The sequence below is a fragment of the Cupressus sempervirens genome, chromosome 10 (genome assembly GCF_028749045.1).
Source record: "Cupressus sempervirens isolate cs-2001-9-10 chromosome 10, ASM2874904v1, whole genome shotgun sequence".
NCBI classification, from domain to species: Eukaryota; Viridiplantae; Streptophyta; class Pinopsida; order Cupressales; family Cupressaceae; genus Cupressus; species Cupressus sempervirens.
In genome coordinates this window covers 108,142,575-108,158,124 of record NC_143127.1, presented here as the reverse complement: position 1 = coordinate 108,158,124, position 15,550 = coordinate 108,142,575, and positions in this window count along the sequence as shown.

Genomic DNA, 15,550 nt, shown 5'->3' with positions numbered 1-15,550 from the left:
TTATCAGAAACCTAGACCAAGTTAGGAAAGAGGCATTCTTATAGGTAACAAGAGATTAATTATTTATGTTATTGTTAGGATTGAGGGGGTTATACTCTTCTCTCTTTGCGAGAATAAAAAAACCTAGAAGCTTTTGACATTTTTATAAGTATGTTGTCTAAGGTAAGTGAATTTTTCTTGATGTATCTTGGAAAGGTGAAGAGTTAGAGGAGTACGATCTTCTCTCTTTGAGAGAAAAAAAAATTTAGACCCTTGAATATGATATAATTTCTTTATTTTACCTTTATTTTATAGCAAAAATATCAATGTTTTCAAGCCACTTCTGCTGTTATTATTCATGGATTTTTGTGTGTGTGTTAAAGCAAAAGAATCCAACAATATACAGATCTACAGATCGTTCGAGGTGCTCACTTTGGACATTGATGTAAATCAAACAAACAAAAATGAATGCTCATATCAACCACTCTTTAAAGTCTCATTAAAATTAAAATTTACCCATGTCAGCTCGTCAATCAGACAACATACAAGAAACAATACCCAAATCAAAAAATCAAAAATTCATATTCCCGTTCACATCTAGCCCCAAAAATAATACTCAAACTAACTGTCCACTACAACACCTTGTACCATTGAAAGATTTCACAAAATCTGTTCTATTTAAATGTTATATCGACCAGATAATGAATCGAATAAGGCGAGATCAAAGAGGAGGATGTCTCAGAGAAAGAGATATTTTACCTCTTCACACCAAACTTGGAGTCCAATCAAGATTTGTTTCTTTCCTTCATCTTCAAGAGGAGGATGTCTCAGAGAATGAGATATTTTACCTTAGACCTGAAGTCCAATGAATATTTGTTTGTTTTCTTTGTCTTGCATACAATTCATGTAGTCTTTGGATTCAAAATTTACTCCAAATAATTGTAGTGTCCCACAAACCTAACCTCAAAACTTTTGCTCTGTGCTCGATTGGGGGCAGATTCGCTGATTCACTGTGCTCAGAGGTATTTTTCCACTCTGTTGGGAGATCTGATTCATTAGGCGCAAACAATGTGAGCAATGCGCCCTTTTTTTTGGTCTTATAACCTGACGACATCGCAATTGCGACATTAATGTCACAATTGCGACGTCGTCAGGTCATAAGACAAAAAAAATGCCAAATACACATTGACATTGCAAATTGACATCGCAAAACACTACCTAATGTATTAGTGATAGAACAGAAGGGAGAAAATTTTGATACCTTGATGACAAGTTATTTTGAGGATTTCAAGAAATCCATGAAGCAAAGGGTGAGAATACCAGTTTCCTTAGTGGAAAAACACATTAATGATATATGTTTCTTAGTTGATATTGACTTCACCTATATTCAAGCTACAATTCCAAGGGTGAGATGGCTAAGGCCATTTGGCTATGAAATCAATGTTGATGAAGCATCTGTAGCAATAACTACATTGTTGGTAGAAGAAGCAGATAAGAGTGCTCCACATTTTTCCACTTATGATGTGGTAAGATCAAAAATAAATATGGAGTTGAAAACTTCCTCCACACTAAAGAAGAAAGATAAATTGGTGAAGAAAATCAAGAAACAATTTGGTGAAGGAATTGAAGCTGAAGCTGAAGAAGGAGAAGATGACAATGATGATGATGAAGATAAACAAGAACAAGGCCCAATGGAATTAACTCAAGGCCTAGGTGAAGACAAGGAGGAAGGTGCAGAGGAAGAAGAAGCCAAGGAAGCACCAATTGATGTTGATTTAAAGAAAAGAAAGGCAACAGAATAGCCTCCAACTCAGCAAAAACCAAAGAAATCTACCATGCCATCACCTCAAAAGCCAAAAACTTGAGCTGCAATAAGAGCCTCCACTCAAAAGGCTAAAGATGAAGCTACAAAGAAGAAACCAATCAAGGAAACACAGGAAGAGCTAAGGAAGAGAAAAAGATATGTAGCTCAACATGATACTGATGAAGAATATCAATCTAAAAAGGTAAGTCATTCTTCAGTTGATATAATATGTAAAAATATTGGAAATGGTGATTTAAGAAATTTAAATAAAGTTGATTTCAATAAGTTTACAAAAGAAGAACATAATAAGATAGAGGAATCAATTTATGGAATGATGACATAGTTCAAGTATACTCCACTTGAACTAGATGGACAATTGCCAAATGAACTATCTAAAATTCTAGAAGATAGATGGCATTTTTGTTTGAAAATGGAGTAGGAGATGAGGGAATCAACCCTAGCAAGTGTACTGCCTGATTTGACTAAGGAGCAAGTAGAAAAAGCAGTCAAAAGGCATAATACTAGGTTTACACCTAAGTACAGGGAATTCTTCATTCTCCAAAACAAAATGGAAGAAATAGTTCAAAGAACAACAAAATCATGGAAGAACTTGTACAAAAAGATTGAAGATTTTCTTGAAGAAGAATACAAAGAAGAAGCTTCTACTCCACTAGAAGAAAGAAGAAAAAGGAGAGAAGAGAAGACAGTAGTAGAGAAAGAAGAAGAAAAGAAGGTAGAAGAAGAGAAGAACAAAGAAGAAAAGAAAGATGGAGAGGAGGAAGAGACACAAAAAAGAGATGTAAGGACAATAGCTGAGCAAGAGTAGCAACCAAACCAAATTGTGCAAGACACACAATTGCCACCCTCTAGCCCTCCTCAGGTACCCATCACACCTCTAGAAACTGTAACTATTATTGATGTTCTTGACACTTCTACTCAGAACATCAATCCATTAACTGCAGAAGATCTCAAAAGAATCCTTGACTAATCTACACAACAAGCAATATTATGTGTAGATCTAGTATTGGTCAGTATGGATGAACTGCAAAAACTAGTAGAAAGCATATCTAGAGATAAGGTGAATTCACAAGAACCACCTTCCAACATCTCTACAACTACTAGTGGTCAACTTCAAATGCCAATAGTTGATTCAATAGGCATAGTTGACACCATAGTACAGCAGTAGGAGAAAAAGGAATAGAACAAATAGGATAGGCTATTACATCTGATCCTACAACACAAACACAAGGTGCACTTCCTAAGATTACCATAATTGATCAAGGTAGTAGACAGCAGGAGGAAAAAATAGAGGAAACCCCTAAAGAGCAAGAGGCAATACAAACATTGATAAATTTTCCTACCTCGGGAACTCCTTCACAACAACCACTGCAAATATCTGTACCAGGATCAAGTTCAACCAAAGTTGCAAGGGTACTTCACTATGAAGACCCTAAATTAGATGAGGAGATAGTCATACCAAGCTATGACTAAAAAAAATCAACATTGATCAAATCAATGAAGTGCAGGAAGCATTGAATAGGAGAAAGAGATAAGAGATAGCTAGGAAAGAGTATAAACAAAAGCAAACAATGCATGAGATTAAAGACATCTTTGTGGATGCCTTCAGTATTCAGTCACCAGATGAGTCAAAGCATATTAAGGAACAATTATCAGATATTGTTGACCAAGTGACAAATGCAGACCAAGAGACAAATGCAAAACTTATGGAATGGTCTGAAAGAAAATTTCAAGGGAAAGTGAATGAGAAAATATCTAGTGAAATAGCACTTTCACAGGTTGAATTTGAAAAGCTAATAGACAAAGTGAAAAAGGTACTTGAGAATATATTCTCATTATACAAAAAGTTGTGTGAATTTTCATACTTCACACAGGAGACAAACTAAAAGATATTGAGCTTGGAGAGAAATTTAAATATTTCAAGCATTCAACTACCAGAAGATGCAGCTCAAAGTGAGAAGCATTTTACTCAGATGCTTCACACTTAGAAAGAAATAGCTATCTTAACAATAGATGAGGCCAATATCAAGGCAAAACTATTATAGCTCCAATCATCCATTACCCCACATTTGGAGATACTCCATAAGGAACAAGTCTACATAGCAACTGTTCTCAAGAAAGATTCTAATCTTTCTACTTTAGATGGACTTATTCATCTTGCTGCAGAGATTGCCATCTAGCACAAGTCACTAGAAATTGCTTTGAACAATTGGGCTGCAGCTCTCAGGATGATTATGGAGGTAAACAACACATTTTTGGCAAAATATGATCTCAACCCTTAAGTGCCCTTTGACATAAGTGTCAAAAAGGCGGAGATATAATAAAGGGGAGCTAATAAAAATAGGGGGAGACAGAGACAAGTTAATGGGGAGATAAGATAGCAAAAGAAAAAGTAGATATACAACATCAAATTTTGGTTACTAAGATAGCACTGATAATTGTACAATCAACTCAGGGGGAGTTAGAATACTTTTAAGGTATATATTGTAAGTTACAAATTTTGATCAAGTTTTCCTTAAACTCTATATATACCAAGAAGATTAGTGAATGTACTCATAATGTCAGTTAAGTGTTTTTGTCACTCATGTCAAAGGGGGAGATTGTTAGTCTTAGAATGGTTTTTGACACTTGAGTGCCAACACACTTAATCACTTTCTATATTGGAGCCAAGTACACCATGTATGCCGAGCCACAACATGAGACAATTCAAGAAAGCCTTCAGGTTCCAAGTAAAGTTCAAGTGCCAAGTAAAGTTCAGGTGCCGAGTGAAGATCAGGTGCCGAGTGAAGTTCAATTGCAGAATGACTTTAGGTACTAAGCATGATACAAGTGCCAAGTGATATTCAAGTACCGAGTCACATATGATTCCAAGAAATACAAAAATGAAACAAGTACCGAGTAAGCCAGTTTGTTATTAGTTACGAGCATCTGGAATCAGGAAGTGCCAAGTAACACAAAATGTACATATGAGTTTGTAACTTCATTGATTCATATGTAAACCATTTTCATGGCTGACATATAATGAATCTCGAAGGATTAAATGATAAGATTGAATATTTTGTATTTCCTATGCAATCTACATGCAGCCAATAAGAAAAATGATGAAGGCATGCAACCAATGGAAGAAGTGCAAACAATGAGTGGGAAATAGAGATTGAATATGGATCGTAGATCCATACCTAACCCTAAATCCTTGAATATCTTTATAAGGAAGATGAAATTTCATTGTAAATGTATGGGAGTGGACAAGGGTGTGTGAGGAAAATTATTTTAGAGAAAAGAGTATCAGATCTCAGAGGATCAAAATCAGAGAAAGTAGATCAAGTGCCTATATTCAACAATCGAAGGATTGTAATCTATTAGGTTTCTTGTACCTAATACTCTCTAGTGATTGTATTAGAATGAAAACCCTATGGTGATAGGTTAGCTTAATGGCTATTTTGTAGATCCTTTAAATAGGTGATTAAATCCTTTGATAGGGTGACACTTCAAGTAAAGTGTTTGTAAATCCTTTAACCAGGTCACTATCGATACAGTGTAAAATCCTTTAACAGGGCAAGCCTTTAATAGGGCAAACCATCAGAAGTGGTTAAACTTTATTACTGCAGTGATTTTGTGGATATCATCCCCACCGTAGTTTTACCTTCTTATTTCTGGAGGGTTTCTGGGTTACCAAATCTTAAGTGTTATGTGGTGATGGTTATGTGCTTTTTATAATTGTTTAAATGCATGCTCTCTAGTTTTAGTTAAAAGGGTTTTAATGGTCAAAGTTTAGTACTTCTGATTCACCCCCCCCCCCTCTTAGAAGCTTTATTTCCATTTGAATATTCCAGCACAGATGTCCTAATTAGTTGCATACAAGTTACTAATTTCTATAATTAATTACAACTCACAATTTAAACTTCACAAGTTAAATGAAAGAGTAAAAGTAATATATAATTAATTACAAGTCCTAATTTCATCCTCTTAAGACACAAATCTTAATTTTATCCCCTTAAGACAAGTGTTCAAATTTCTTCCCCTCAAGACAAATGTCCTAATTAGTTGCATACAAGTTCCTAATTTCTATAATTAGTTATAAATCACAATTTAAACTTCACAAGTTAAATTAAAGAGTAAATTTAATATATAATTAATTCAACCAAATTTCATATTTCAAATAATTCAACCAAATTTCAAAATGTTCATGTTGTTTTTGTTACAAACTAGGGTTTTTGTTGCACCAAAAGATCGACATGTCAATGCCTAATACAACCACTAGAATTATAGAATATAGGAGGTGGTTAAATGAAGTCATAAATCCCAAAGGGAAATTTTAGTGGTTAGTCCAACAATCCCCCCCTCAACATTACTCAAGGAGATTTGATCCTATGACCAAGCTCTAATACAAATTTTTATAGTGGGGTTGCCTATTGCACCAAAAGATCGATATGTACCAACTTGATCTTTCTGCTATTCTTCTATCAGATACCACAAAAGACTGCTATGTTGATATCAATGAAAAACATACTCATGAATGTAACATATCATCATAGTAACATATATAGAATACTCCCCCATAGGAATATCATCAACATTCATGCTTTGAACAATCTCCCCCTTTGGCATTGATGGCAACATAGATGAAAAACATCTAGTTCCAAGAATGCCAACAAAAGATTGTTGATATTTCTTTCCAAATCCTCTTCATCAATCATTCTCCCACATTGATATACCTCAATGTGTTTTACATCAAACTATCATTCCATTTTGTAGTTCTTCCAAAAATTTTGTACTTCTTCTTACTGGTTTTTGCTTCTCCCCATGATGTTTTTGCTTCTCCCCATGATGTTTTTCATTCCATACTTATCCCCCATTGACATCAATGTCCAAGGTTTCAGAAACCATCAAAATATACAATAATTTATTCTTACTAGCTTAAGGGTCCAAAGACATTTTTCAAAACAACATCCAACAAGAGTTCTACATGACTCTATCGATCATAGATACTCCCCCATATAGGAAGCATCAACATTTAGACCAAACAAACAATAGTGCTCTATTACACTAAACTGATACACTCTTGCATATTCTACTCTAATTTAGGAAGGGGCATAACCCCTAGAATACCTCACAAATACTCAAAAGCCTCTTTGGGAAGAGGCTTAGTGAATATATCTGCAATCTACTCTTTAGTGCTCACATACTCCAATCTAGTTTCCTTTCCTACAATTTTCCCTCTCAACATGTGATAGTTAATAGAAATGTGCTTGGTCTTTGAATGAAACACTATATTCTTAGACATATTTATTGTGCTTGTGTTGTCACAATGTATGACAACAAGTTCACTAATTTCTATCCTTATATCCTTCAGCATTTGCTTCATCCAAACAACTTGATTGCAATTTTTTGTTGTTGCAACATATTCTACTTCCACTGTACTTTGTGAAGTACAACCTACTTCTTGCTTAGCCAAGAAACTAATCTTTCACCAAGATAGAAGGCTCCACCACCGGTGCTCTTTTTTTCATCCATATTGCCTACCTAGTTAGCATCAGTATAAGCACTTACAGTAAAATCATTAGATCTGTCATACCACAATCCAGACTTTAGTGTTCCTTTTAGATATCTAAATATCATTTAGACTATTTCATAATGTGCTTCTCTAGGATCATCTTAGAATCTTACAACAATTCCAACTACATTTACAATATCTAGCCTTGTGTGAGTTAGATATTGCAATCCTTTGATCATAGATCTATACTTCTTTTGCTCAATAGTAGGTGTCTCATGCTTTGTAGATAACTTATGTCTAGTTACCATAGGTGTTCCAATAGGTTTACATGTTTTCAAACCAAACCTTTTTAGTAAATCCTTCAAATTATTAGTCTAAGAGATTAGGATTGCTTCTTTATCTTGTGCAACCTATAATCCTAGAAAATATTTCATTTTCTCCTATCATACCCATTCCAAATTCCTTCTTTATCTCTTCTATAAACTTATCACTTTCCTCATCATTTCCTCCAAATATAATATTATCAACAAATATTACCAAAATCATCAATCCATCATCAATTTCTTTCCAATATAGATTACTATATGTTATACCTTTGCTATATCCAAGCTTTGTCAAATGCTTGTCCAACCTTGCATATCAAGTTCTAGGTTCTTTCTTTAAGCCATACAATTCTTTTTTTAGTCTACATACTATCTCCTTGTCATCTATCAAAGGAGAACCTTCAAGCTTCTCTATGTACAGTTCTTATTTAAGTTCTCAACTTATAAATGCTAACTTGAAATCCATTTGATACACTTTTGATTTCTTATATGTTGCATATGCTAAGAATAACCAAATTGCTTCTATTCTTGCCATAGGAGCATAGGTCTCATCATAATCTATTCCTTCTTGCTGTGAGTAACCTTTACATACCAATCTTTCCTTGTTCCTTACAACTTCACCTTGTTCATTCATCTTGTTTTTGAATACCCATTTAGTTCCTATCACATTCTTGTATGCTAGTCTAGGGACCAATTCCCATGTCTCACTCTTTACTATCTAATCGAATTCCTCTTTCGTATCTTGTTTCCAGTGATCATCTTTACATGCTTCATCTGCATTATTATGTTCAACTTGAGCTATCAAACATAGTTCTTTATTGACTTTGTTTCTTGTCATCACACCTTTATCTCTACTTCGGGTGATCTACTTAGGTGGATGATTCTTTGTCATATTCTTTCCTAAAGTAAGAGTTGCTAACTCAACTCTTGGTTTTTTTGAAGGTTTTGAGCTTTGTTCTTGCCTTGGCTCTCCTTCATTCTATAAATCATTGTTAGTTGCAAGGAATACTTCATCATTCCTTGGCTTAGTAACAACATCATCATCTAAATTGTAATAAACTATTCTTTCTTGTATCCTGAATTTCTCATCAATTCTCACATTCGCACTTTCCATAATAGCCTTAGTTCTCAGAATATAACATCTATAAGCCTTTCTTTTCAATTAAATAACCAAGAAAAATACTTTCATCACTACTAGCATCAAACTTACCAATATCATCATCTTTTTTGATATAACACTTACTACCAAAAATTCTAAAATACTTAACTGTAGGTAAGTGATCAAACCATAATTCATAAGGGGTCTTGTTTGTGTCTTTCCTAACTTGCACTCTGTTCATAGTGTAGATTGTTGTATTCACATATTCTCTCCAAAAAATCTTGGATACATCACTCTCAGCTAACATAGCTCTTGTTTCTTCTCTCTATTATACCATTCTATTCAGGGGTTCTCAAAGTTGATAACTATCTTTTGATTCCATTTTCTTCACAAAAGATGTTAAACTCATTTGATGTAAACTCTCCTCCTCTATTTGATTTGAAACATTTGATCTTCATACCAGATTCATTCTCAACTTTATTCTTGAATATCTTGAACTTATCAAATACCTTAGTTTTATCTTCAAGAAATGCAACCCACATTATTTTAGAAAAGTCATCAACTAAAATCATGAAATATCTTTCACCATATAATCCTTTAGTATTCATAGGACTATTGAGGCCTATGTGTACAACCTCCAATTTTGTTGTAGTAGTAAACTTCTTGCTAGGAAAAGAAGTTCTATTATGCTTTGCCAAAACACACTCCTTGCAGATTGTGTTAGTAGGTTTTACAATCTTAGGAAAATCTCTAACTACAAACATACTACTAGTCTTCACAATACTATCAAAGTTTATATAACAAAATATCTTATGCCATAACCTACTATCATCTAACTTTGCAACCAAACATTTCATTTTAGTAGGATTCAACTAAAATCCATTACCTCTAGATCTAGTTCATTTTCCAATTCCCTTTCCATCTTTGTCTTTTGATCATGCATGTCTTTTCTGTGAATTGCAACTAATAACCTGTTGGTAAAAATATTGTTCTTTTTTATTTTAACTCTTCAGTGCCTTAATTTGTGAACAACATATGATTAAAACAGTTGGAAAGTTGCTTCTAAAAAGACTTACTTTCCTCTAAATTATTAGGTACAACTCCTTATTGCAAAATTTGTAATGAATTTTGTTTACTCCTAAATCTAAATAGGGTATGTTCTTAACTAGAGAATAGGAGAGGTAAACCAAGTCAAATCTATACAAGATTTAACTCAAGCAAGAAATGATATTTTGAGGGTTGATTAAGTTTATGAACTCACACATCTTATGAACTCATGGTTAATATGTACTAAGGCTAACTAATCTATCTAGAAACTAAATTGTAGAGAGAGAGAGAGAGAGATGCTAAATTGAATGAAAACATCTAAAGGATCTCTTTTAAGCCTATAATGATAGTACTTATCATATTTAGCTTGTTGTTTCAAAATAGGGGAATGAAGCTCTGTTCGTTCCTCATTTCAATCCAAAATAAAGAGAAAACAAGAAATTAACAATTAATAGAATAGAATAGAAAATAATTGATACAAAATATCATTCAATTGACTCTACAACATCAAGTACTTCACACCAAAAACTAGCCGACCTTTTATTAATCTTTCATTATCATACATATAGGATTCCATGATGACTATTACAATGGAAATTCAATCAGTTCATCTCCTCAAAAATGACAAATGGAAAGAAGCCAATTTATCTATTACAATGATTACATAAAGAAAAATGAAAAGGAAGAATATGAATCACTTTGCCTTCTTTCCTTTTTGCACCTTTTCCCTATAGGCTTTGGTGGCAACAATGATTGGAATTAGCTCTTTGTGTTTATGGATGTGTACATTAGTGTATCTCAAGATCCATTTAGAATGCTCTTGAGATAGATCTTTAACAGTGCCCAACTAGTCATGTAATTCTTCCATGGCCATGTGCATGCTTCCACCAAGCCTCTGAAGCTTAGAGATTCTATTCTGATGACTAGAAGTCATTCTTATCAAATCATCTATGAAATTGGAGAAATTTTTCTGCATGAAAGCTACTCCAATTATTTCCTTCCCTTGCCCACTAGACTATGAGTCTATATGAAAACCTCTTAGTAGTTCATAATCTCTATCTTACTCCTTTATGTTGACTTCAGTTTCTTTAAGTCCCTCATCAGCCACCATGATCATTTTAGTCTTGAACTACATGCTCTAAAACCACTTAATTAGGGGCTCATCTCCTTTAGGTAAAATCTTTGCTTCAACAACCTCCTTTACCTTCATGTGGATGATCATCTTCAACAAGGAAACACAATCATCATTCTTGGTTTTCTCGGTAGCCAAGGTGGCTGTATTTGATGATATGTTATCTTTCTCTATTTCCAACCTTAATATCTCATTACCAATCTACTCTATAATGGAGAGTCCTTCCACCTTGATCCTCTCACTCCACTCTCTACCAATTTTCCCAAAATGCTTATTTTCCTAGAGATGGGAAATAAATGCCTGAACATCTATAGTGGTGGGATCTCTAGTAAAGGGCATCCCATAGATGCTTGCCAAAGGGGTGACTAATTTCCTTATGAAACCATTCAATTCTTGTATTTTCGCTTTCATCCAAACCTTTGACAACTTAAGGCTTTCCAGCTATCCTTCGATCACCTCATTTGTGGACTTCCACAAGCTGATTTTGGTATCATGTCTGTCCTCCCCAAGATCCACTGAATGCATGGTGAAATCATCTGTAGTCATGTCCTCAATCCTTCCTTCTTTAGTAAGTTTTTCTATTTTCATTGTCAAATGCCCTATTTTAGGTTCTTGTCTAAGGATAGATAAGGTCTTTTGTTTCTTAACCTTACTCAATGCAGATCTAGAGTGGATATCAAGGGATAAGGTATCCTTGTTGGGAGCACCTTCATCTTTCCTCTTTCTCTTCCTATCAAGGGTATCTTTCAACCATGAATATGTACCTATTACCTTTGAAGCTATCCCAAGAGAATCTATGATAAACATATTCCTTTTGGCTGGAGTGATTGCTTTTGTGGTCAAAGAGAAGGGATTCTTTTGGGCTTGTGAAATGAACTTTGAGGACTCTTGACCTTTCTCCATCTCTGTAGTCTCCTTGGCTACCTCATCTAATTCAGTGGACTCGCTATCACTACTTCCTCCATCTCTTAAGTTCACTACCTACACATGAGGGCTACTTGGTAGGAGAAGTGCAACACTTGCAAATGGAATTGGACTACTATGAGGTGAGGGAATCAGAATAACAACACTATCTTTCAGTTCATCCATCTTCTTCTCAGCTTTTGGCTAGGCACCAATCACTAGGAGGGAGTTGTCCTAACAAGTCTTAGCCATTGGGATATTTTTTTCTAGAGGTTGATTACCTCCACCTAATGGTTGAGCTAGTCCTTGAGTTATAGCCAAGGTTACACTTGATGTGCCACCTTGAGAGGGGGAAGTAGTGGTAGGTGTTGGAGAAGCTTGGCTGGGTGTGCTTTTACTTTGACTCCTTCTTGCTATAGTCCACTCAACCCACTTACAAATCCTTTTAATAATTTGGGTCATCATGACATCTAGCTCTTCTCTAGTATCCTCATTAGGCTCTGAGCTAATAGGATCATTTCTTAGCTTTTTTAAATAGGTATTACTATACATATTCTACCTATCATCTTCCACTCCCTCTACATTGATATCAACTTTATCCATTTTCACTTGATCTACTATGAGTTTGGTGAAAGCATGATCATGGCTCTCAAATTCATCCTTGTAATCAACCCATTAGTCTTCAATGGTGGTGATGTGTTTGATACCACTTCCAATCTACAAAACCTCCCTTGCATATCCATTTAGATCAAACACGCGCCTCAAAACCTCATACATTTCCAATTTATATTCATCTCGAACACCTTTAACATGTTCTTTGCATCAAAATAGGACTCACAACTAAAAGCTCCCACCTTCATAGGAAACTTGTAACCTTTCTTCTTTAGAGTCCCACTTAGCATGTTCACTTGAATCACTTGCCTCACGAGCTCAATCAACACGATCATATTGATTGGATATCTTGATAGCTTCAACGGGAATCCATCAAAAGCTGCAAGAAACAAATATGAAAATGATAAGAACTGGATAAAATAACTCCTAAACTTACTAATGGTCACCATAGCTTTGGGACTGAATCTCCTCTTTGGACATCCTTGGAGCTCCCTACAAATTCTCATGGTAAATGCATTATTGACTCTTATATACTCTGCATAACTATTTTTCAATTGTAAACATGGGTCAAACTCATAAGACTTCATGTCATTAGGGAAATTTGCTACCCTTAGGAGACTCGACCATAATTTTAGAGAAGCTAACATGTAAATTAGAAAGGAGGACATGTAGAAGGTGTTGTAGAATTTTGTATCACGAAGAGCATTGGACAGAATCTCACTTACCTCATGAGCCCAATCAATGTATTGGGTGTCAAAGTAGATAACTTGTACCAAAAAGAAATATTGCTCAACAAAGTTTAAAGTTTCTAGCTCAGCTTTCAATCTGTGCAAGAGAACTAGGATGTCAACAATCTCAGGCTTGAGATTAGTACTGAAAATTGTTTTAGGAACCTTACCCTTTATGCTCTGTGGTTTTTGAAACCACAATTGCATGATTTCCTTTCTCCAAATCATTTTCTTCATGGAAAAATTTGAGATGGCTCCACTAATTGTCAAATCTAAAAAATCCTCCTACTTTGAAACTCAAAGGCAATTTACCATAGTTTTCTTATCAATGGATATCAATACTATGTCATTTGACAATACAATCTATCTAGTGTCTGGGTTATAATGACTTATGCATTCATATATCAACTCCAGAGCTTGGACTGTAATTGTAAAACTTTTTGCTTTGACTAGCCCACATCCTTAGACCTTCTTAGTAATGGGATGAATAGGCTTTGATCTCACTCTCTTTTTAAAATCTTGCATGTCATAGAAATGAAGAGAATTGTCTGTGAAATTCTACAGTGAAGACTTGATTCAATTCAATCCATTGAAACCCACAAATCTAGTTGCCATTCTGTTTGAAACTAAATTTTAAATCTAAAAAATGAAAGGAATATAAAATGTGTGGATACTAGCTTTTTGAAAAAGTAATGCAATTTTAACAGAATAACAGTTCAAGAAAGAGTTGTAGTTTTGTAACTGTTCATGTTTCAACCTATATAAGAGCTTTAATTCATTTGTTGACCTTCATAATTTGTGCCACACAAATGAATTAAAGGAGCAATCCATTGGAAAAGTAAATTCATGGCTTTAAAGGGTATCTAGGTGTCTTTTCACTATTCTATTAGCCCAATAGTAACTTTCTATCTCCCATACTTACTTTCCCATCTTCCATTAAGTTTCGAGAAGTTATGAATAGAATATTCTATAAGAAAATATCCACTAAATCAAATTCTGCTTAATAGATTTTTCTTGCAATGGTTAGATTATTTCCATTATCATCTTAAGATGTTTTGCACACGAAATGTGGGTTCAATCCACTTACAAACTTGATTTTCTTTAAAATATGGAAAATTGTCCTCATGGGTTGAAAACCCGCCTAGGAGAACACAATTTCCATTTCTCTGCCCAGGCTTTGCTTTTAAAATTAGCTTTTGATTATGTTTACTCTTGAGTTCAAAAATGTAGAAAAGTAGTGTGCAAAATCATTATGGGCCCACCTTTTGTTTCTTTTCCCTCAGAATTACAAATTTTGTGGGGAACAAACTTCATGGTTTAAAAACCTATTGAGGAGAAGTCAGTTCTAGTTTTACACGTGGAATGATTATAAGAGCTTAAATGAATCCTAAATACTTCTTGAGATAGATAATTGTTAGAGGAGCATTGATTTGTCATAGGGCACCATATTATCCTCTTATTTTGACCCGTATGTATCATTTGGTGCTCTTCATGAGAGATCACCTTCATGGGTTGAAAACCCACAGAGGAGAAGACAAAATCTAGATTTCTACAAGCTTCTATTCTCATGGAGAAAACAATGGACCACAAGAAAATATAACTCTTTCAAATAATCTTTGCATATTTTTTGAATCTCCATTAGATTAGGTAGTAAGCTACCCACAACATCCCTCGACACAAATCAAAAACCATCTAGCTATGAAATGTGGAGAAGGGGCAAATGAAAAATCTGATGAAAATCCCTTCTACCTAAGGGGACTTAGACTTGAATACACCCAAGACCTTACTAAGGCATAAATTTCCACTTTACAAATTGGTTAGAGGATGAAAAGTGGGGCAACATAACCTTTTCCCACTAGTTGTCCAACACTCAAAACATTGTGCTTCAAACCATCAAAAAAATATACATCCTTAGTGTTAGTTTTACCATCAAGAGTTATAGATCCAATACCTTTAACTTGGCATTTTGCATTATTTCCAACTCTAACAATGCCTCCATCCTAACTTTTGAAGTCAAAAAACTTGTTCATATCACCAATCATATGATATGAACAACCACTTTCAATTATCCAATAAAATTTATTTTCAACTTGTGACACCAAAGCTATTTTCTCTGGGATTTCATTTTTAATAGCTACAAATCCAATTTCATCATCACTAGCACTTACAACTTGTTCATTCGAATCATCTTCTTCATTTTCATATAGAAACTCTCTATCTCTTCTAGGTTTGTAATTTCCTTCATAAATTTTCTCTCTTTTAGGACACTTAGATGCATAATGACCAAATTGATTACAAGTCCAACATTTAAAGATTTTCTTATCATCTTTTTATCTTCTTTCCAAAAGGGCTAATCCTTCTTCAATCTTTCTATCCTCATCAGATCTATTGTTGCTAGCAAAATCTCCTGT